This window comes from Sus scrofa, chromosome 17, assembly GCF_000003025.6.
Source record: "Sus scrofa isolate TJ Tabasco breed Duroc chromosome 17, Sscrofa11.1, whole genome shotgun sequence".
In the NCBI taxonomy this organism is placed as follows: domain Eukaryota; kingdom Metazoa; phylum Chordata; class Mammalia; order Artiodactyla; family Suidae; genus Sus; species Sus scrofa.
This window is the reverse complement of record NC_010459.5, coordinates 5,568,724-5,592,771: the sequence shown is the minus strand read 5'-3', so window position 1 is coordinate 5,592,771 and position 24,048 is coordinate 5,568,724. Positions and strand designations below refer to the sequence as shown.

The 24,048-nt window shown below is 38.4% G+C and overlaps 1 protein-coding gene across 2 annotated transcripts in view; it reads left to right on the top strand.

Annotated features, from left to right (window-relative positions):
* The window catches only part of FGL1 (fibrinogen like 1), a 49,504-nt gene that overhangs the window by 3,663 nt on the left and 21,793 nt on the right, over positions 1–24,048 (top strand). Inside the window, exon 1 of one of the 2 annotated variants that reach the window (XM_021077953.1) lies at positions 15,954–16,064. The exons of the other annotated variant lie outside the window; for it this stretch is intronic. The gene's annotated coding sequence lies outside the window, so the exon portion shown is untranslated. Of the gene's footprint in view, positions 1–15,953; positions 16,065–24,048 lie in introns of those variants that run through there. 2 annotated transcript variants of the gene reach the window in all.

Here is a 24,048-nt window from a genome sequence, read left to right as displayed (position 1 = left end):
TGGAGGTTCCCAGGCTAGGGGTCCAATCAGAGCTATAGCTGTTGGCCTTCACCACAGCTTACAGTAACTTGGGATCCAAGCTGCATCTGCGACCTACACCATAGCTCATGGCAACGCCAGATCCTAAACTCACTGAGTGAGGCCAGGGATTGAACCCACAACCTCATGGTTCCTAGTAGGATTCATTTCTGATGCACCACAACGGACACTCCAATATCATTTATTTCTGTTACTTGATATTTAGTATGATACTGACCAGGAGACACTTAAAATATATTGTTTAGTTCTATTGTTTTTCTCTTTAATGTGTTCTATATGTTCTTTATCCATAGATAGATTTTAAGCATTGATAGAGCAGAAATCTTTCCTCTTATATTTCTTTATATCCCAAATGCCTTGTAGAGTTTATTTTTGATATTCATCAATTTGGTCTTTGAAGACAGTATTTGCAGTACCTAGTTTCAACCTGAAGGTGGTGATAGAATCTAAAGGAAAGACCTTCCGTGACCGCTATACTACCATCGTAACTGAATTTGAGATAGTTTTTATTACGTGACTTTTGATACACCCAAGAGAATGTATGACATTTATGTAAATTATAAAGTACAATAAGAAAAGAAACACTCAAGAACCTACTTCTGGAATTCTCACAGTGGCTCAGTAGTCTGTGAGGATCGGCTTTAATCCCCAGCCTTGCTCAGCGGGTTGAGAATCCATTGCCACACGGGGCAGCGTAGGTCGCAGGTGGGGCTCAGATCCAGCGTTGCTGTGGCTGTGGCGTAGGTCAATTCGACTGCTCTCCCGGAACTTCCATATGTCGCAGGTGCAGCCATAAAAAACAAAACAAAACAAAAAACTCACTTCCTAACCTAAAAACATAGAGTATAATCAGTGTGTTTAAGGACCCTTGTGCTTTTCAACAAACTCATTCCCCTTCATTGCAGACATAAATACTATCTTGAATACTGTCAAGGTTATAATTCCTCATTTCCCTCAGGTATATGTGTATATGTGTGTGTGTGTATGTATATCCCTAAATAATATATTGTTTAGTTTGTTTTTAAGCTTCATATTAATAGTATTATACTGATTATATTCTTGCTTGACTTGCTTTTTTACCCATCATTATGTTTCTGAGATTCATGTTGACAGAAACACAAAGTCTATCAAGGGTAGAAAGTAAAATTAATTTTGTAATAGTCCTACAATTGAATATAACTGATTGTATCTTTACTCTTTATTTTAGCTCTGTGGGTAATTTGAAAAAAGAGATTGATCATGTCACTCAGGGACTGGTTGGAGACATCTTAAACCTTTTGGTTAAACTTAAGCACTTTACTGCTCAGATTTAATTTAGCCCAGAGTTTCTCAATTTTGACATGATCGACACTTGAGCTGGATGATTCTTTGCTGTGGGGGCTGGCCTGTGCATCACGGATCCTTGTTCTTTACCCACTTGGTGCCTATATCAATCCCCCCCAAGTTGTAAAAACCAAAAATGTCTCCTGCCACATATCCCTCAGAGTTAGGGTAGAGTGAGAGTAGGTGGTGAGGGCAAAATCACTCCTGAGTGAGACACACCATCTAGTCTTCTTATTAATTATGATTTTTGTTATGTACTTTTGTTCAAAAAAAAAAACCCGGAGCATATAAATAATTAAATCAATTAATTACTATATAATTATATCAACTAATTATATTAAATCCACATGCATAAATAATGTTTCAAGGCTCTTCTTACCCTCCTCTCTTTCCCCATATCTAATTACCATGACATCTCTCATTACTGTCTAGTTCAGACTTTTTTATTACTAGATTCCAAAATGCCCAACTGTGCTCTCAACATTCAATATTAATGTTTACACCAGTGTGAACTGCCCTTTCCTTCATACCAGTTTATTGTCCTTTTCTTTCAAAAAATCACTCATTCAATAAATGTAACCCTTGGGATTCTAACAATTCTTTATATATTTGCAGGTCATCAGTCTTTACATGGCTTTCTATCTCCAGAGCTGTGACTACTAGACACTTCTGCCTATATTTTCACTGTGTATATTCTTGAGGGTCTGTATGTTTTTAGCCCATCTTCTCTATTCTTGTAAACCTGATCCGAGTTGCAGTAGCACAGTCCTGTATGGAACACTTATTTCCCAGGACACATCAAGTTGGAGGGGTTTAAACAAAGGGATGTGAAAAGCAATTAAAAAAAAAAAAACTTTGAACAAAATAGTCCATATCTTTTTCCCTAGCCTTCTACCACACCTGCAACAGAAAATTATTAAATATAACTAGATGTAGGTTGTTAATAATGAAGTAGAGAAAACAGGTAATTAGATGGGAGGGTTCCGAAAATATGGAAGCATGGGCTGATAGACTTTGTCTCCTAATTCATATGAAAAATATTGGAAAGGCATGAAAACTAATCTTTAGCTTTTACTTATTATTATTTTTTTTTAGGGCCACACCTGTGGCATATGGAGGTTCCCAGGCTTCAGGTCAAATCGGAGCTGTAGCCACTGGCCTATGCGACAGCCACAGCAATGTCAGATCCAAGCCAAGTCTGCGACTTAAACCACAACTCATGACAAAACCGGATCCTTAACCCACTGAGTGAGGGCAGGGATGGAACCCGCATCCTCATGGATACTAGTCAGCTTTGTTAACTGGTGAACCATGATGGAAACTCCTTTTTTTTTTTTTTTTTCTTAGCTTTTACTTTTATTGAAACCAGAATTGTATGAAGTAAGAACTCAACAACTGTCAAGGTTATAAAGGAGTAGTCTGGAGTAACTTTATAAAAGATGAACTCTGGGTCAGAAACATGTCTTTCCTCTCACATAAATAAGGATTTGTGCAGGTGACAACTAGACTTGGTATATGCCTGAAAATGAGGTTGGGCTGGTGAAGAAGTATATTACATGACTGGAGTTTCATTGGGCCATATTAAATTCACTGCATTATACAGGGAAACTCAGCTATGTACGTTGTGATTTTTGCTCTTTTAGCATAAAAAGACTTCCCATGCTGCATTGCTCTTTCCATAAGAAAAATTCTAAGGTCAGGGAGAACTGGTGAAACATGTGTGCTCTTGGATTAACCAGGTAAGAGAGAGAGGTTAAAATGTTCTGTCTTTACCAGAAGAGTACTAAATTTCTGGAGTTAAAAACTGGGGGATATGCATTGGCAGGATGGACACTCCAGACTAGACAATGAAAAAAAAAAAACCCTGACAATAGCTGTAGCAGATGGGTGAAAGGCTGGGGTTGACAAATTTTCTCTGTAAAAAGCCAGATAGTAAATATTTTAGGTATCATGGGCTGTACAGTCCCACTACTCAACTGTGTGATTGTGGAGTAACAGCAGCCAGACAATATGTGAAGAATGAGTATGGCTGTGTTCCCATAAGCCATTATTTTTTGTCACTGAAATTTAAATTCTGTATAATTTTCACATGTCACAAAAGATTAATTATCTTCTAATTTTTTTCAACCACTTAAAAATATTACAATAGGCAGTGGGCCCAACTTAACCTAAGGGTCGTAATTTGCTGACCCCTGATGTCGAGTTTAAGTTTTTAGATAATAGGAGTTCCCGTCGTGGCGCAGTGGTTAACGAATCCGACTAGGAACCATGAGGTTGCGGGTTCGGTCCCTGCCCTTGCTCAGTGGGTTAACGATCCGGCGTTGCCGTGAGCTGTGGTGTAGGTTGCAGACGCGGCTTGGATCCCGAGTTGCTGTGGCTCTGACGTAGGCCGGCGGCTACAGCTCCGATTCAACCCCTAGCTTGGGAACCTCCATATGCCGCTTGAGCGGCTCAAGAAAAGGCAAAAAGACAAAAAAAAAAAATTCAGACAGAAGAAAAAAAGATTACAATCAAAGCAGTCTCCACCATTTCTAACTTGCCTGTGTGGAAAGAAAAAGAATTGATGGGAAATCGAAAGAATTCAATGCTTTCCCTTACATTTCTGAAAAGGAAAAGGAGGAGCATTTAGCAGCAGTCTGTGTGGACTGATGGCTGAGAACTGAGAGCTCAGTGACCACAGCAGGAATAGATGGTTTCTGGTGGCACGAAGCAAACCCCTCCTGCCATGGGCCCCAGAAGTCAATGCAAATGAGATTAGGTTTTTTCAAGCTGGGAGAATAGTGTCTTGAAATCCAATTAGAAAAACAAGAGTTACATTTATCTTTCACATGTAAGTTTGTGGCATAATAAACACACCCACTTTACTTAGGGAGTTCAAATGTCAGCTACCTGAAGCCCTTGAAGCCGTTGGGGTGACCAGCAGGAAACCTCATCTCACTTGTACATCTTCTAGGATCTTTGGAGCTAATGTTTTTCTTTCATTTTTTACTTCTGCTGAATTCTTGATTTCTCTCAATTCTAGCCTCGTTTTGGTATTCTTTTTCTTTATCCCACGCATCATTCCCAAGGCAGAAACTGGGCTCTTCTCCTTTATTTTCTCAAAATATCATGGACACAAGGCACCTCTATGTAATAGCTTTCCCTGAAAATTTGGTGTTAACAGTGCAGGAGAGTGAAGAGAAAGAGGACTTTATGCAACAGCAAACATCTTAAAACTGAATATTTGACATTCCTGTTCTTTAAAAGCCTTTGGCCATAGCTTGGAACTTCTCACTGGCTGCTTTTTGCCCCAACTTTCTGTCATCATGATGGATTCTTTCTGGACATCCTACTCCCCATTCTTATCTCACTCACTCCTTTTTCATTCTCTTCCTCTTGGGTTACCCATGGAAACTCCAAATTCTTTACTAATTTTTTGTTATCAGAACAGTGTTTTTCCCTCGGCCTTGCCTCTAGACTATCCCAGCTACTCCCCCTATTAGAATAAACAATGTTCCTCCTCTGGTGTGACCTATGCCAATTAGTGTGACCCATTCCTCAGCATGAATTTCTAAAAAAGTTATGTCTTTTTTGAATGCTAAGATTAATTGCATAAGACTGTTAACTGTCCTGATTAGCGGATATTTTAGGAAGAAATATCTCCTTTTCTAGACATCTCCACCCTTATATTCAAGAATAGAGTGGGAGAGGCTTAACTCATTCCTCCAGAGCCAAGCTTTAATCCAAACCCATACTGGAAAGAGAAATGTAGACTATGCCTAATTTTCTAGGTGGGTCCCACTTTTTTGTTCTTTGTTCCACTGCCCTCATCTTGTCATTTTTTGAAAACTTTCCCATCTGATCTGTGTCATTATCCTCTGATTCCAGTTCTTGGGCTTTTTCAGCCAAATCATATTTTATCACTTTTGTTAACCTTTTTCCAAACTGGGTACATGGCATAGCCCAAACACAAGTTGTGCTTTTTTGCTTTTTTGTCTTTGTCCATGCCACTAGTACTATATCATCAGATGAACAGCCTAGGATAAGGATCTTTTGAAGGGAAATGTTTAAAAGCAGTAAAAACTAACTGCCAACTTATATTATTCTTCACTTTTACTGTTTCTGAATCTGACCCTTCATTTTTTGAGATCAGTAACTAGATAGATATATAGATAATGTCTACCCCTTTATTTATGTCCAAAATTACATCTACGTCTTCATCTACAAATATGTCTGTATCTATCTCTATAGATATAGACAGCTACATAAAAAAAAGTTAAAAGCCAGAGTGGAACAGAAAGTTGAGAGAGAGTAGAAATAAGATAGAATGTATTAGAGTTCCTGATCAGTTTCTGACCAGCTAATTTAGGGTAAAAGTGGGATTTGCTGGAGAATGTGGGACTCACAGAATCAAAAGTCATCCAGGGTCATCAGGCTTCAGGATGAACGGGAATGAAGGACACTTTGGAAGGCAAAGAAGCAGAAAGCAAGGAGCAGAGCAACTGTGTCATAGCCTGCACCATCTGGCCAGCTTGCTGCCGCCTCTGCTCTTCTGGAGTGAATGACTTCCTTGTGTCTCTCCTCAAAGTTGCAAATTCTCTGAATAAAGCATCTCAGTCCCTCAGCCCACTGTCCTTTAGCTCCTGCAGTGGAAGTGCAGAATTATTTTCCCTGAAAGTTCTAGAAGCCCCAGCCAGAAACAGAGATGCTCTTAGAGAGGAGGAATAGAAGCTAGGAGGCAAAAAAATAACAAATGTCAACTGCAAATCTCACCAGGTAACCAGACAGAACTGTTGGCTGGGGCTGCCTGTTGACTGGATGACACAGAACTGGTCACTGATAAGTGAATAACCATAAGGACCTTGTGATAGAAAATGTACAGTATTCCTTGGCTGTAATATGTAAAATGAAGTAGTTAAAGGACAAACTGAAAAGTATGGAAATCAATCAAAATAGGATATAGCCGTAGAATAAAAAATACTGAATGAAATTGCCCCAGAATAAGAAAATAATTTCTGACATTTTGCTCTGTCCTGACCTACAGGTCAGATTTGGCTGTCATAGATCCTTCGAGATAAGCTTTCTTCAGGCAAGTAAACAACATAGCCAAAGGCACAGAAACAGAAAACATAATTTGAATTTGGGAAATGGCATGTATTCAGTTTGGCCAGAGTGGAGGGAACATGAGATGGTTCGGATTTTTATCTGCAGGCTTTTATTCTTCTGAAAGCTGAACAATCCTTTTTAAGACACTTACCTGTTTTGCTAACTATTTTTAGTTCTCATGTAGATTTCATGAGCAAATACTCAAAATCTAACCCTGAATCTCACTAGGTAAAGTTAAGAGCTTATATTTTGGCCTCATTCTCTTTTATCCTGTAGTAGTCATGGAAAGCAATTAAAAGGCACTGACATATTGTGGCATTATTCACAAGAGCCAACAGGTGGAAACAACCCAAATATCCATCAACAGATGAATAGATAAACAAAATGTGGTATATATATATATACATACATGCAATGAAATATTCATTCTTTTTTTTTCAGCTGAACCCATGGCATGTGCAAGCTGCTATCAGATCCTTAATCCATTGTGCCACAAGAGAAATCCTATTCATTCTCAAAAGGAAGGATATTCTGACACATGCTACAGCGTAAATGAACCTTGAAGACATTGTGCTAAGAAAAATAAGCCAGACACAAAATGACATAGGGAATAGTTCATTTTATTTGAGGTAACTAGAGTAATCAGATTCATAAGAAGAGAGAGTAAAATGTGATTGCCAGTGTTTGGGAGAAGGTATAATGGGAGTAATTAATGGATATAGCATTTCAGTTTGGAAAGGAGAAAAATTCTGAAGATGAATGGTGGTGATCGTTGAATAACAATGAGAATGTCCTTAATGCCACTGAATTTTACACTTAAAATGGTTAAAGTGGTAAATCTTATGCTATATATATTTTATCACAGTTTTTTAAAAGGCAACTAATAGTCTTTCTGTGTCACCAAAAAGATGCAACAATAGACACTGTCTTGGGTATCTAGACTTATCTAGACTTTGCTCTCCTCCACCAGTGAATGCATAATTCCTGTGATTGTATTCACAGATGTAGTGGAAAAAGAGCACATATAATGTGGTTGATTCATTGGTGAAAATAGCCATGGGAGATGAGATACTAGACTCACAAGTCATCTTTGTTGAACCAGACAATCTTCTAGTAAATCCTCCTTTCTTTATTCTTCCTGACTGGGTAGTAGGAGAATGGCACATACTGGGAACCTTCTTTGCTTACCAAAGTTCTTCCAGGAGTGTGTTGGATAAGAATCTCTACCCCTGAATCTTACCATCTGTGACAAGAGAGAACGCGTGTGTCCCTGATGTGTGGGTGCCATACGTCTAGGTGTACATTGATACATAAGTGACAAGGCTAATTATATTCTCTCTCCTTGTGATGCGGAATTTGTATGGAAAGACACAGGGCTAAACTTCCACTGAAATTAGATCATTTTAAGGGCTGCATAATACAGAATACATCAAGAACTCCTCTTTCTGAGGTTTTTGGAGCTATACATGTTCTGCCTTCCTTCAGCTTTTCTGTAGCAGTTTATTATTAATTCTGTTACTTACCTTAGTTTACTTCCTCAAAATGAGTGGATAAATTTATTTCTTCAGCTTACAATAAAATAAAAAAAACCAACATAAGTGGCTTACTCTGAGATTGGGCTTTAATATTTTACAGTCTTTGATTGCTAGAGGTAGGGTCTACCCTAAATGTTCTAGAATTTTTCCACAATATCTCTAAGGAGGAAGCAGCGAAAAAATATTTCAACCTGAGAGAATCACTTTGGTGTATATTCTTGGCCATGTACAGGTGTGGGCACCTATCCTTTGTTTTTGAGGTCATCCTGATCATTGGTAAAGGCATCCACGTGCAAATGTGAAATTTTGAAATATAAATTTAAAAAGTTTAATATGCCAGCTTCTGGTCTCAAGCACATGCAGGAAAATAAATTCATTGTATCGAACCATTCGTGGGCTAACCAAACTATAAATCAGAATGCGTGTGTAATTGAGCACAATAAACTTTTTTCCCCCTCAGCATTATGTAAAAAAACCTAAAAACTGGAGGGAAAAAAAGCACACATAGAAATTGTATTTAGGTACCTGAGTGAAAAAGACATATAGCAAATTTATCAAAGAAAACAGAGAAGTCATACTGGGGAGTAGAATGAAAGCAGACATCTGGTGTTACTGCCTGTCTTCCTTATGTCTAATGGCATATTTAAAATGTGGTTTTACTTAACATAAGCTCTTGTTTTCTTTTTTCCCTGAATATTTTTACGCAATATAGTTGAATTTCTTCTTCATGTGTTTAGTGTAAAAAAAAATCCATCTTCTATTAGAATTTAATATTTATTTGGTTGCAGTTTTTTTTTAATGACAGGTGATCTTATGGGGAGACTCCTCTTTCATAAGAAAGATGTTATTGTTCAGAAGCATAAAATATATGCAATTCTAAAGTCCTTGCCTATATATTGAAATAAAAACAAACATTCCTTGACCAGAGCTCTTTTTATTCTTTGGAGGGAAAATAAATTGAATAAGAAAACATCTTTTGCACTTTGCCCTGTCAGGCACCTAATTTAGAGTTGGTTAGATACCAGAGGCAAAAAAAAAAAAAAAAAAAAAAAAAAAAATTCAGATGGGGAGAAACCTCTGAAAAGAAGAGTAGCGAATACACATTTCATTTTATCTTAACTGGTAAGCAGGGGAGGATACAGGTTTTTTGGGACCTGAAGCTACACATTTTGGGAGATCAGGATTTCCCGTCGTGGCTCAGTGGTTAACGAATCCGACTAGGAACCATGAGGTTGCAGGTTCAATCCCCAGCCTTCCTCAGTGGGTTAAGGATCCGGCATTGCCATGAGCTGTGATGTAGGTTGCAGACGCGGCTCGGATCCCGTGTTGCTGTGGCTCTGGTGTAGGCTGGTGGCTACATCTCCGATTGGACCCCTAGCCTGGAAACCTCCATATGCCATGGGAGCAGCCCTAGAAAAGGCAGAAAGACAAAAAAAAAAAAAAAGCATTTTGGGAGATCTATCAAATGTCTATTAAGATTACTTTTTCCGGAGTTCCCGTGGTGGCGCAGTGGTTAACGAATCCGACTAGGAACCATGGGGTTGCGGGTTCGATCCCTGCTCTTGCTCAGTGGGTTAAAGATCCGGCGTTGCCGTGAGCTGTGGTGTAGGTTGCAGATGCGGCTCGGATCCCACGTTGCTGTGGCTCTGGCGTAGGCTGGTGGCTATGGCTCCGATTGGGCCCCTAGCCTGGGAACCTCCATGTGCTGCGGGAGCGGCCCAAGAAATGGCAAAAAGACAAAAAATAAATAAATTTAAAAAAGATTACTTTTTCCATGCTTCATGAAGCAGGCCAAGAGGGCCAGCAGTCCAGATTTGAGCAAGGGAACAGAGGGTTCTGGCGGGGAGCCCCCAGGAAGCAGCAGTGCTTTGGAAAAATTCCTTCTCTGGCCTTCTGTTTTCCTATATGGGATCCTGTATGTAACACTCCGATTTCAACCAGAGAAGCAGAGCCTCTGGTGTCTATAGGGATGATCTTATGCTGTTGTGTGATCTGTTTAAGTCATCTTTTAAAGACCTTTTCCTGAAAAATGATGCCAAAGCTCAGAGGATGCAGGGTAGGTAAGTGAAAAGGGTAAATGGCCATATGGAAGCAGAAGCTAGAGACCCTGAGGACAGACTGAAAGCTGGGTTACTTGTTATCTCTGACCTTGTTGATACAGGTGTCCTGTAAGAGCCAAACCCTTTGCCATGTGCTTGAAGGAAGATTCAGGGGAAGGAGGGGCAGCTGCAGGCCTGGCAGATCTTAAGCCAATGAGATTAGCCAACAGATAACCCAAAGTGTGTGAGAGCTACAAAGCCTTCCATTTCATTTCTGCCCTCCAAATCCCCCATGAGAATCTCAATTGTAGCAAAGGAAACAGATTTCAGGGATATGCAGTTTAGCCTAGCCAAGCTGGCATTACAACCCATCCCTCCCCTCAACCACCTTTCTAGGTTCCTTTTCCTTGTCCTTATTTTTGTAGATCATATCTCAGACTCTTTCTCGGAAAGGCTACATTAAGACAGTTTTTTTTGTTTGTTTGTTTCTTTGTTTACTTCCTCCACATCTGAAATGGCTTTATTCTATCTTCACACTTGATTGCTAGCTTGGCTGTGTAGAGCCCTGAATTTGGAAACTAGAAATTCCCTCAGAATTTCTAGTGCATTCTTTCTATGGAGAGGTATGATGCCATTCTGAAAGCATTTTGAGAATTTTCACTAACATTCAAATTTTTATCATGATATGCTCAAGGAGTGGGCGTTTTTTGTCTTCTTTTTCCAGTTCATTGTGCTGAACACTAGATCCATTCAACTTCATCTCCTTTAGTTCTAGGAATTATTTTTCTTGTTTCTTTGATAAACACACTCTCCATTGTGTCCTATCTCCTCTTTGATTTTATATATATATGTATATACATATACACATACATACAATACATTGTACATAATATATGTTATAATATAAATAATATGTAATATTCATTTGATTTTATATTATATATATTTAATATATTATATCAAATATAAATTATGATATATATAATATATATAATGAGCCATGTTGTAGCTTAGGAATCAATTCAGTTCTTTCAGTCTTCAGTAAAATCCTTTTTCATGACTTGACTATACCATCCATATTAATGTAACATGGATTAATTAATTTAGGACCCATTTATTGAGCATATACTAATTTAAACTTGCGCTGGATACATAAACAATAGAATAGGTAAGATGATTTAAAATTGGTTTCGTTTAACTAATTTTAAAATGCTTTTCTGGAGTTCCCGTTGTGGCGCAGTGGTTAATGAATCAGACTAGGAACCATGAGGTTGCCGGTTTGATCCCTGCCCTTGCTCAGTGGGTTAACGATCTGGCGTTGCCTGAGCTGTGGAGTAGGTCGCAGACGTGGCTTGGATCCCGCATTGCTGTGGCTCTGGCGTAGGCCGGCGGCTACAGCTCTGATTGGACCCCTAGCCTGGGAACCTCCATATGCTGCGGGAGCGGCCCAAGAAATGACAAAAAGACAAAAAATAAATAAATAAATAAAAAATAAAATAAAATGTCTTCTGGAGTTCCTGTTGTGGTTCAGTGGCTAACAAATCTGACTAGGAACCATGAGGTTTCGGGTTTGATCCCTGGCCTTGCTCAGTGGGTTAAGGATCCGGTGTTGCCGTGAACTGTGGTGTAGGTTGCAGATGTGGCTCGGATCCCGCATTGCTGTGGCTCTGGCGTAGGCCGGTGGCTATAGCTCTGATTGGACCCCTAGCCTGGGAACCTCCATGTGCTGTGGGTGCGGCTCTAGGGCCTTTCTAGGAAAGGCAAAAGACAAAAAAAAAAAAAAAAAAGCTTTTCTATATTAACTTCTCAGACTTATGTCACATTAGAAGGTTTTATAGTCCTCAAGACTCCATGTGAGATAAAATATAAACCAACATTTTAGAAAGTTTATACATGTAAGAGTTTTATAGGAGTTCCCGTCGTGGCGCAGTGGTTAACGAATCCGACTAGGAACCATGAGGTTTCGGGTTCGATCCCTGCCCTTAGTGGGTTAACGATCCGGTGTTGCCATGAGCTGTGGTGTAGGTTGCAGAAGCGGCTCAGATCTCGCATTGCTGTGGCTCTGGCATGGGCCGGTGGCTACAGCTCGGATTCGACCCCTAGCCTGGGAACCTCCATATGCCGCGGAAGCGGCCCAAGAAATAGCTAAAAAGACAAAAAAAAAAAAGAATTTTATAATCTCGACCTGGGAGATTCTGTTGGTTGCCTGATTGAAGACTATTCTTTTTTTTTTTTAAATTACTCAGTGAATTTTATTACATTTATAATGGTACAATGATCATCACAACCTGATTTTATAGCATTTCCATCCCAAACCCCCAGCCCATTCCCCATCCCCAACCTGTCTCATTTGGAAACCAGAAGTTTTTCAAAGTCTGTGAGTCGATATCTGCTCTGCAAAGAAGTTCATTGTGTCCCTTTTTTAGATTCCACATGTAAGTGATAGCATTTGATGTTGGTCTCACTGTCTGACTTCACTTAGCATGATAATTTCTAGGTCCATCCATGTTGCTGCAAATGCCATTATTTCTTTCCTTTTATGCCTGAATAATACTCCATTATGTATCTGTACCACATCTTCCTTATCCACTCTTCTGTCAATAGACATTTAGGTTGTTTCCATGTCTTGTTTATTGTATACAGTGCTGCAATGAACATTGTAGTACATGTGTCTTTTTGAGTTATGATTTTCTCTGGATAGATGCCCAGAAGTGGGATGGCTCGATCAAATGGTAATTCTATTTTTAGTTTTCTGAGGACTCTCCATACTGTTTTCCATAGTGGTTCCACCAATTTACATTCTCACCAATAGTGTAAGAGGGTTCCCTTTTCTCCACACCCTCTCCAGCCCTTATTGTTTGTAAACTTTTTGATGATGGCCATTCTGGCTGGTGTAAGGTGGTACCTCATAGTGGTTTTGATTTGCACTTCTCTAATAATGAGTGATGTTGAACATCTTTTCATGTGATTTTTGGCCATCTGTATGTGAAAACTACTCTTGAATGCCTCTTTCCTTGATACTTACAGTGTGTTTCATTCTAAATAGTTCAATAAAAGGCACATTTTAGGCTTTAAATGTGTGATCACTGTATTCAGAGCCAAGGATTTTATGTCCCATAAAAAAGTGTCTCACCCCTTAATTGGGGGTCAAGGTTGGAAAGTGTAACCGTCAGAAATGTATGCCAGTAGGATACACAAAACGGTATATGATCAGCTCTCAGAGTTTAGTTCATGAGAGGGCTCGGAACAGGCACGTTCACTGCTACAGGCTGGTACAGCCTGTGGATGGTGAGACCCGGAATTCAACCTTCTGACTGAGACTGGGTCAGGTAGTGGGTGATGGGCAGATACCATACAGAATTCAGAGGGTTTGGATGACAACTGTGCTATAACTGTTGTATTACTGAGAGAGTTCTCTGAATACAGTCTTCCAAAAGGAGAAGGAAAGAATTTGTCAATTCTCATCTAATCTTGTCCAGGAGCCAGAGTGATCTTGATGCAACTGTACCTGTTATCCAACAAAAATATTCTCAGCCCAGGGAAGAAAAATATATCTAATTACTTTGAAAAGAAAAAAAAAAAAAAGCTTCCAAGTCCAATGCTCTTTATTCATGTTCTTTGTTCATCACAATTCCTTTTGCTTGATTTGCTCTGGGGGAATTTTGTCCATCACGAGGATGTCCGCTGGACAAATACCTAAACGGGTTATCTCACCAAGCAATTATCTTTTCCTAAACTAATATGTTCACTTTTCTGCTTTATATGTCCCTAGTAAAGCTGTTAAGGGTGAGTCCGTTCTCCAGAAAATAATCAGTCAAGGTAAATGTGTAAAATCCAACTTCTAGACAAGCTAGTCTAAGATGTAAGCCTCATTAGCTCACTCTTCTGCTCAACGAAGCTTCTTTAAGAAGTGATGCCTTGCAGTTCTTATCCCAGCCCTTCTGTTTATGGGCCATCTCCTCAAAACTCTGGATCTGGCCTGCTCCTCTGGTATCATTGTTTTCTCACACTTTTGTTGGCCAGTGATCTCAGGTCTCATTCTCATTTCACAGAATGTTCAAGATCCCAAATTTGACCTTTCCTGATGACAGCTCTTCCTCCACACTCTGACCATGCATCCAGGAACTACAGTAATAACCTTCCTCCCAGCAAGTTCAGTTTCCTGCATGACAAGATGCTGTCCTTATTGTCTGATTAGCTATTTCCAGTTTTCCCCTGAGGCAGTGGTGCTAGTCAAATCCTTGACAAACAGCATTGACTACCTTTAACGGTAAGAAGCACAGATCCGGAGTTCCCGTCGTGGCGCAGTGGTTAACGAATCCGACTAGGAACCATGAGGTTGCGGGTTCGGTCCCTGCCCTTGCTCAGTGGGTTCACGATCCGGCGTTGCCGTGAGCTGTGGTGTAGGTTGCAGACGCCGCTCGGATCCCGCGTTGCTGTGGCTCTGGCGTAGGCCGGTGGCTACAGCTCTGATTGGACCCCTAGCCTGGGAACCTCCATATGCCGCGGGAGTGGCCCAAGAAATAGCAACAACAACAACAACAAAAAGACAAAAAAAAAAAAAAAGAAGCACAGATCCCCAACCAGACTGCCTTTGAGTACTAACTCTACCTCCTGCTAATTATGTGACCTTGGGCAAGTCACTTAAACCTCAGTGCCTCAGTTTCCTCAGTTATGAACTAGAGATACTAACAATACCTACTGAGAGGGCTGAGTTAATGTATTTACCACGTCTGGTACATAAGTGCACCACTTGCAATAGTTACTGTTTCCCCTATGACTGCCCCTCCTCTGAGGAAGTGGGCAGAGGGCTTTTTAAATTCTTAAATGGGGTGGAGGCAAAAGGGACCCAAGGAGGAAAAAAATAGGTTTGTATTTCAAAACATTGTATTTTACCACAGCGGTAGTTGTCCTATCAGCCACATAATCCCATAACTTTGCTTTTGAAGTTTAATATCAGCAGCTTGAATTCATGATTATTAGTGATAATTTCCAAAATAATTTCCCTGTGCGTGTAAATTACTTCAATATAACTTTTTCTTTCCAGCAAATCCTCAGGATTACCTTTTCCTTAATAAACTTGAAAATATCTGAGTGAATGATGGGAAAATACTTAATAGGAAGGCAAAACACTGAAATACTGGAGTCCAGAAAACAACAAAGGACAGAAAACACAGCTTTTTACTGGAATCTGAGTTAATAAATAGGGATCACAGAACCATCAGCAAACAACAGCTTGAGTTGCATCAGAATGAAAAAAAAAAAAAAAAAACAAACAAAACGGTGAACGTGGGTTTCCAGTCTGAAACTCTTATGCAATATGATTAATGGAGCTAAACATCTTACACATTAGAAAATCCTCTAGAGTAAAACAAAAGGAATAGCTTGTTCAGAGGATAATTGATGCTTAGAGATAAATTTCACAATTTTATGCCTCAGGGAATACTTTTGCTTTTCTGAAAGATGCAATAAACTGACCATTTCATCTTGGTAATTATTAACTTGTCACATTTTTTATAATAGGAAAAATTTGGCATGTCTTCATATTGTAGTTGAAATGGCATTTTAACCCATAATCTTTATAGGTAAAAAGTTTTTATTATCATTAGTAGTAGAAATGAAAGCTTTGTAACTGGTTTTACTTTGGTTTTACCTAATCTTCAAGTGACCATTACTAAAGTTAACCAAAATGCAGAAGTTCTCTGGATAAGCACAATAATAAGAGGTTAAAAAATCAGGATGTATTCTTCTAGAGATATATTTCTGGATCTTTCATAAAAATTCATAGATATGAGAAAAAAAAGGAAAAATTTCAGCATATTAGGATTTGTCCTAGAATGTTCCTCTTAGTTTTCCTTCCAGTTAAACTGATTTCCTCATATATTTGCTTCTGGCCTAAAGCCAAAGTCAACATTGTCCCAATTTCTAATCAAATGATGGAGAAGCAATTGCAAATTCTGAATGCAGTTAGAGGATCTGAGGAGGCAGAGTGCCTGGACCTCGCCTAGGCTGTGTCTCTGATTCATTTCTGACTTCAGGCAAGGTATTTAATCTCTCTGCACTTTGACATAATTATAATAATGCTAGTTTATTTCATAGGTATGATATTAAGCATAACTCAAGAAACAACGATGGGCTATTGATAAATATCAGGTTGAGGAGTTCCCGTTTTGGCACAGCAGAAATGAATCCAACTAGGAATCATGAGGTTGTGGGTTTGATCCCTGGGCTTGCTCAGTGGGTTAAGGATCCGGCATTGCCATGAGCTGTGGTGTATGTTGCAGATGAGGCTCAGATCTGGTGTTGCTGTGCCGCGGGTGTAGCTCTAAAAAAGTCAGGTTAATGTGAGAGACAGCTGCTTCTGCCATTTGGAAAAGAGATTTAGAATTACAGGAGTTCCCCCTGTAGTGCAGTGGTTAACGAATCCAACTAGGAACCATGAGGTTTCGGGTTCGATCCCCAGCCCTGCTCAGTGGGTTAAGTATCCGGTGTTGCTGTGAGCTGTGGTGTAAGTCGCAGACGAGGCTCGGATCCCGCGTTGCTGTGGCTCTGGCATAGGCCAGTGGCTATAGCTCCGATTCGACCCCTAACCTGGGAACTTCCATATGCTGCAGGTGCAGCCCTAGAAAAGACAACAAGAGCAAAAAAAAAAAAAAAATTACATCACCTTTTCATTCTTGGTACATTCTGAATGAATTGGATGAGAATTTGATGTAAATAACAAGATTTGCAGTTTGATATACAAAATGGAAAATAAAATGGGCCATATTACAGTTTTCATTTCAGAACTGAAAACTTCAGAAATGTTCTTTATTTCTGTCTTTGGGGAATCAAACTTATTTGGCTTTTTTAAAGCTTTCATTGAGTATAAATTCTTGAGATAAACAACAAAGAGACTGTTACATTCCATTGTCAGAAAATAGGAAAAAATTCAAAGAAAATAACCTAAAATGAGCTTTTAAGCCTGTAATTATAGGTAATTTTTAAATTGTCTTCCATTAATAGGAAACATGTTAATGTATCCTGCACATTACCATTTGTGAATGCTAACATTAAATATGCTTCCTTCAATAACTTTCTTCGTTTTAAATTTATCTTGTATCCTTTTATAAGCTTAAAACTTATCAGTTTTGAAGTTTTACATGCTAGTAATGTACTTTCTTTGGTAATTGTGTTTTTAAAATTACATGGGAGTTCCCACCATGGTGCAGTGGGTTGAGGATATGGTGTTGCTGCAGCTGTGGCACAGGTGGCAGCTATAGCTGGGATTTGATCTCTGGCGTGGGAACTTCCATATGCCACAGGTGCAGCCATTTAAGCAAAAATTTACATACCAGCTATAGAACTTCTCAGTTCCAAACTTAGTATTTTTACCTTCAAATTTAATTTACTATAATCAACTTAAAAAAATGTTAGTAGGGGAGAAATTGGATTTATAGATATAGAACAATGTATATCAAATAATACGGTACATCAGAGAATAGCCATTTGAGGAGTTCCTTTCGTGGCTCAGTGGTTAATGAGCCTGACGAGGATCCATGAGGACTTGCGTTCGATCCTTGGCCTCGCTTAGTAGGTTAAGGATCTGTCATTGCTGTGAGCTGTAGTGTAGGTCGCAGATGCAGCTCAGATCCTGTGTTGCTGTGGCTATGGTATAGGCTGGTAGCTACAGCTCTGATTCAACCCTAGCCTGGGAACCTCCATATGCCACAGGTGTGGCCCTAAAATGCCAAAAAAGAAAAAAATAGCCATGTGAAAACTATTTTAACTTTACAATAATTAAAAATTTTGAGATAGCCCAAAGCAAAAACATTGTAAAATAAATATAATAAATACAATTAATTGTGTAGTAAGGAGCTAAATAATTTGTTTTAACATTACCACAAGCCAGGTTTGCAGAAAAATAACAGTTTACTATGATGAATTATGGAGATCAGAATTTTGCAGCAAGTTTCCTATATCTAAATGTTTCTTCAATATTGTAGAAGATGGTTGGAATTACTAATGAGGGCACTGGGGCATTTCAAAGGGCTTAAGATATTCTCAGGAATTACTCTAAAGATAATAAAGCTAATATAATAACTTTTAAGTATATATAATAATGTTTTGAATTGCCTTAATGTTTAAGGATCTGTCAGACTAAGGGCTACCTCCTTTCTTTGGGAAAGATCTTATTTGATTATTTTATTTTTATTATTTATTTTATTTCCTTTAAACCATTTTACTGTAAATACAGTACCCAGCAAGTACATAAAACATAAATATACAGTTTACCGAGTTGTTGTAAAGTGATTACACATGTAGGCACCACCAGGACAAGAAATCGCACATTGCCTATGGACCACCAGACCCTGCAGACCTCTTTCCCATCAAAATCCCATTTCCTTCCGTCTTAGCAGGAGCCAGTAATTTAAGTAATTACTCTCTTGCTTTACTTTATAGTTTCAACCCCTGTGTTTGAATCCCATACGATGTAGTTCAGTTTTGCATGTTTTTGAATGTTTTACAAATATAATCAATCAGTACACACACCTTATATCTGTCTTCTTAACAATCTACTTTTTTTTTTTAATGTTTTCATTCATCATGTTCCATCACAAGTGATTGGAAATAGTTCCCTGTGCTATACAGTAGGACCTCGTTATTATTATTATTATTATTACTTGGTCTTTTTAGGCCCATACCTGCAGCACATGGAAGTTCCTAAGCTAGGGGTTGAATTGGAGCTATACCTGCCAGCCTACACCACAGCCACATCAATGCACTACATCTGAGCAGTGTCTGTGGCCTACACCACAGCTCAAGGCAACACTGGATCTTCAACCCACTGAGCGAGGCCAGGGATCGAACCCGTGTCCTCATGGTTACTAATTGGGTCTGTTACCCCTGAGCCACAATGGGAACTCCTACTGCTTTTTAAAATTATATTTGATTTACAATGTTTCTTGAATTTCTGCTGTACTGCAAAGTGACCTAATCACACCAAGATCCCTGTGAGCTTCAGTAGAAGGCCACTGCCCATCCATTCCAAATGTCTCAGTTTGTATCCACCAACCCCAAACTCCCCTTTTATCCCACTTTCTCCCCCTACCCTCCCACCACCCCCCACACCCAATACCTGGCAACCAAAAGTCTGCTATCCATGTCTGTGAGTCTGTTTCTGTTCTGTAGATAGGTTCATCTGTGTCATATATCTATATCTATATACCTATATCTGTAGATAAAGATATAGATATAGATAGATTTTTTTAGGGCCGCACCCGAAGCTTATGGAGGTTCCCAGGCTAGGGGCTGAATGGAGATGTAGCTGCTGACCTACACCACAGCCACAGCAATGCCAGATTCGAGCCGAATCTGTGAGCTACACCACAGCTCACCGCAACGATGGATCCTTAACCCACTGAATGAAGCTAGGGATTGAACCTGCATCCTCATGGATATTAGTCAGATTCATTTCCACTGAGCCATGACATGAACTCCCATCTGTGTCATATTTTAGATTTCCACATACAGGTGATACCATGTGGTATCGGTTTTTTCTCTTTCTGACTTCATTTAGTAGGAGAATCTCTGGTTCTGTCCATGTTGCTCCAAATGGCATTATCTTGTTCTTTATGGCTGACTGGTATTCCATTGTGTAAAAGTACCACACTTCTTACTCCATTCATCTGTCAATGGACATTTAGGTTGTTTCCATGTCTTGGCTATTGTGAATAGTGCTGCAATGAACATAGGGGTGCATGTATCTTTTTCAATGAAAGTTTTGTCTGGATATATGCTCAGGAGTGGGATTCCTGGATCAAATGGTATTTTTATATTTAGTTTTCTCAGGAACCTCCATATACTGCTTTCCAAGTGGTTGTACCAATTTACATTCCCAACAACAGTGCAGGAGGGTTCCCTTTTCTCCACACCCTCTCCAGCATTTGTTTTTTGTAGATGACTTAATTATAGCCATTCTGACCAGTGTGAGGTGGTACCTCATAGTTTTGATTTGCATTTCTCTAGTAATTAGAGATGTTGAGCACTTTTTCATGTGCCTGTTTGCCATCCATATGTCTTCTTTGGAGAAATGTCTATTCAGGTCTTCTGCCCATTTTTCAATTGGGTTGTTTGTTTGTTTTGCTGTTGAGTTGTATGGGCTGTTTATATATTTTGGAGATTAATCCCTTGTCAGTTGCTTTGTTTGCAACTATTTTCTCCCATTCCATAGGTTGTCTTTTTGGGTTTGTTTGTTTGTCTGTCTGTTTTTCCTTTGCTGTGCAAAAGCTTGTAAGTTTGATTAGGTGCTATTCGTTTATTTTTGCTTTTATTTCTGTTGATTTTGGAGACTGACATAAGAAAACATTTGTATGGTTGATGTCCGAGAATGTTCTGCCTATGTTCTTTTCCAGGAGTTTTATGGTGTCTTGTCTTATATTTAAGTCTTTAAGCCATTTTGAGTTTATTTTTGAGCATGGCGTGAGGGTGTGTTCTAGTTTCATTGATTTACATGCAGCTGTCCAATTTTCCCAGTATCACTTGCTAAAGAGACTTTTTTTCCCATGTTATATTCTTGCCTCCTTTGTCAAAGATTAATTGACTGTAAGTATCTGGGTTTATTTCTGGGCTCTCCATTCTGTTCCATTGGTCTGTATATCTGTTTTTGTATCAGTACCACACTGTGTTATTTATTGCAGCTTTATAGTATTGTTTGAAGTCTGGGAGAGTTTTGCTTCCTGCTCCCCCACCCTGCACCCAAAGCAATCCTGGGGCTTTTGTGGTTCCATATAAATTTTGCGATTTTTTAAATTTTTGTTCAAGTTCTGTGAAAAGTGTCATAGGTAATTGGGTGGGATCACATTAAATCTGTAGATCACTTTGGGTAGTATGGTCATTTTAATTATATTAATTTTTCCAGCCCAGGAGCATGGAATATCTTTTAATATTCTTTAATTTCCTTGATTAATGTTTTATAGTTCTGACCATATAAATCTTTCATTTCCTTTGTCAGGTTTATTCTTAGGTATTTCATTTTGGGGGGTGTGAATAAAACCTTAGGGTTTTAAAAAAAACCTTAGGGTTTTCTGTATTTAACATTGTGTCATCTGCATAGAGTGACAATTTTACCTCTTTTCTTCCAATTTGGATACCTTTTATTTCTTTTGTTTGTCTCATTGCTATGGCTAGGACATCCAATACTATGTTGGATAAAAGTGGTGAGAGTGGGCATCCTTGTCTTGTTCCAGATTTTAGCAGGGAAATTTTCAACTTTTCTCCACTTAGGATTATATTGGCTTTGGGTCTGTCATAAATGGCTTTTATTATGTTAAGGTATGTTCCCTCTATACTCACTTTGGTAAGAGTTTTTTTCATAAATGGATGTTGGTATTTGTCAAATGCTTTTTCCACATCTATTGAGATGATCATGTGGTTTTTTTACTTTTCTTTTGTGGTGTGGTGTATGATATTGATTGATTTGCATATGCTGAACCATCCTTGTGAACTTGGGATGAAACCCACTATGTCATGGTGTATGATCTTTTTATGTTTTTTTGGATTCGGTTGGCTAAAATTTTGTTGAGAATTTTTGCATCTATATTCATCAAAAATATTGGCCTATAATTTTCCTTTTTGATAGTGTCTTTGTCTGGTTTTGGTATTAAGGTGGTGGTGGCTTCATAGAATGTCTTTTGGAGTGTTCCTTCTTCTTCAATCTTTTGGAAAAGTTTAAGAACAGTGGGTATAAGTGCCCCTTTGTATGTTTGGTAGAATTCACCTGTGAAGCCATCTGGTCCTTGACTTTTGTTTGTAGGGAGTGTTTTTATTACATATTCAATTTCATTTCTAGTGATGGGTCTGTTCAGTTGATATATTTCTTCTTGATTCAGTTTTGGCAGGCTGTAAGTCTCTAGAAAGTTGTCCATTTCTTCTAGGTTGTCAAATTTTCTGGCATAGAATTGTTCGTAATATTCTCTTATTTTTTTTTTTTTTTTGTATTTCTGCAGTATCTGTTGAGATTTTTCCTTTTTAATTTCTTAATTTGTTCTTTCTCTTTTTTCGGTGAGTCTGGCCATAGGTTTGTCAAGTTTGTTTACCCTTTCAAAGAACCAGCTCTTAGTTTTATTGATTTTTTAAAATTATTTTTTGAATCTCTATTTTATTGATTTTCTCTCTGATCTTTATGATTTCCTCCCTTCTGCTGACTTTAGGTTTTCTTTTTTCTTCTCTTTCTAATTCTTTTAGGTGGTAGGTTAAGTTGTTGATTTGAGATTTTTCTTCTTTTTTGAGTAAGGCCTGTATCACTATGAATTTCCCTCTAAGCCCTGCTTTTGCTGCATCCCATAGATTTTGAATGGTTTTCTTGAGGTATTTTTTAATTTCCCTTTTGATTTCCTCATTGAAGCAATGGTTTTTCAGTAGCATGTTGTTTAGTCTCCATGTAGTCAGATTTTTCTCATTTCTTTTCTTGTGGTTTATTTCTAGTTTCATGCCATTATGGTCAGAGCAAATGCTTGAAATAATTTCTACACTCTTAAGTTTGTTGAGGTTAGTATTGTGCAGATTTGATTATTTTAGTGGCAGTGAGTTGGGAACTTTAGCAGGCCAAGTGACAGAGAGCTGCTAAAGTTTTTCATTGGACTTTTATTTTCTTTCTTTTTTTTTTTCTTTTTCTTTTTAGGGTCACACCTTTGGCATATAGAAGTTGCCAGCCTAGGGGCTGAATTGGAGCTGCAGCTGCCAGTCTATGCCACATCCATAGCGACACCAGATCTGAGCCACATCTGTAACCTATGACACAGCTTGTGGCTATGCCAGATTCCTAACCCACTGAGCAAGGCCAGGGATCAAACCTGCATCCTCACTGATACTAGTTGGGTCCTTAACCCACTGAACCACAATGGGAACTCCTGCCCTTTATTTTCTACAAACTCCACTTTGCAATCTGAATATATGTTCTATAATGTCTCAGTATTTCCTAGAATACTTTCAACACACATTTTCACTTATGCAAAAGCCAGATTCAAATATAAATACAAGAACATAGTTTTTAAAAAATATGTTTTTACCCTAATATATTCATTTCTGAAATAAAATACTTGACCATATATATAGATAAGGGTACTTGATGAGCCAAACAATGTGATAATTTCAACGGATAACTTAAAAAATGCAGAAGGCAAAAATTTTCATAACCATTACTTCTTGACTCCTGAATATTTTATCTGATAGTTGCTAGAAGTGGATTAAAATGATGAAGATCTAGTTGTCATTACATAAGAAAAATGAGATTATTTTTTACTACTGGAAAGAAAAAGGAAAAAGTCCAATCAATAATCCATTAACTATATTGGTTCTTTTAACTCAGAAGTACAATTTGAATCACATTCACAAATAAATGACATTTTATTATGTTTTTATACTAAGATCCCAGATTAATGTGAATTTGCTTAGTAAAAGTCTGTTTTATTTCTTTAGGCAAATGATTCCCCTCTCTAAGCCTTGTTTCCTCAAATGCTGACAGTGTTTGACTGGGTGATCTCACTTCCTTTAATTATGTTTTTACCATGTGTTCTATCCTCATGGGATACTTTCTAGTTCTAAAGTCTCTTTCATGTGTTTTACAAAAGCTTTTCTATTTTTTGTCCTTATTTTCTTTTACTTGTTTATAACAACAATTATTGTTGTCTTATTTTCTATAACATTAAAAAAGGTTATGATTATATGTTTATAACTATGTAGTTGATTACATATGAAGAAACCTCCATTATGTGGAGGTGTTTTTTTTGTTTTACTTTCTGCTACTTGAACTTCATGGTAAACTTTTAAATTTAATAAGTGACCGTAGTTCCCATCGAGGCTCAGTGGTTAGGGAACTTGACTAGTATCCATGAGGACGAGGGTTCCATCCCTGGTCTTGCTCAGTGGATTGAGGATCCAGCGTTGCTGTGAGCTGTGGTACAGGTCACAGATGTGGCTTGGATCCCACGTTGCTGTGGTTGTGATGTAAGCTAGCAGCTTCAGCTCTGATTGGACCCCTAGCCTGG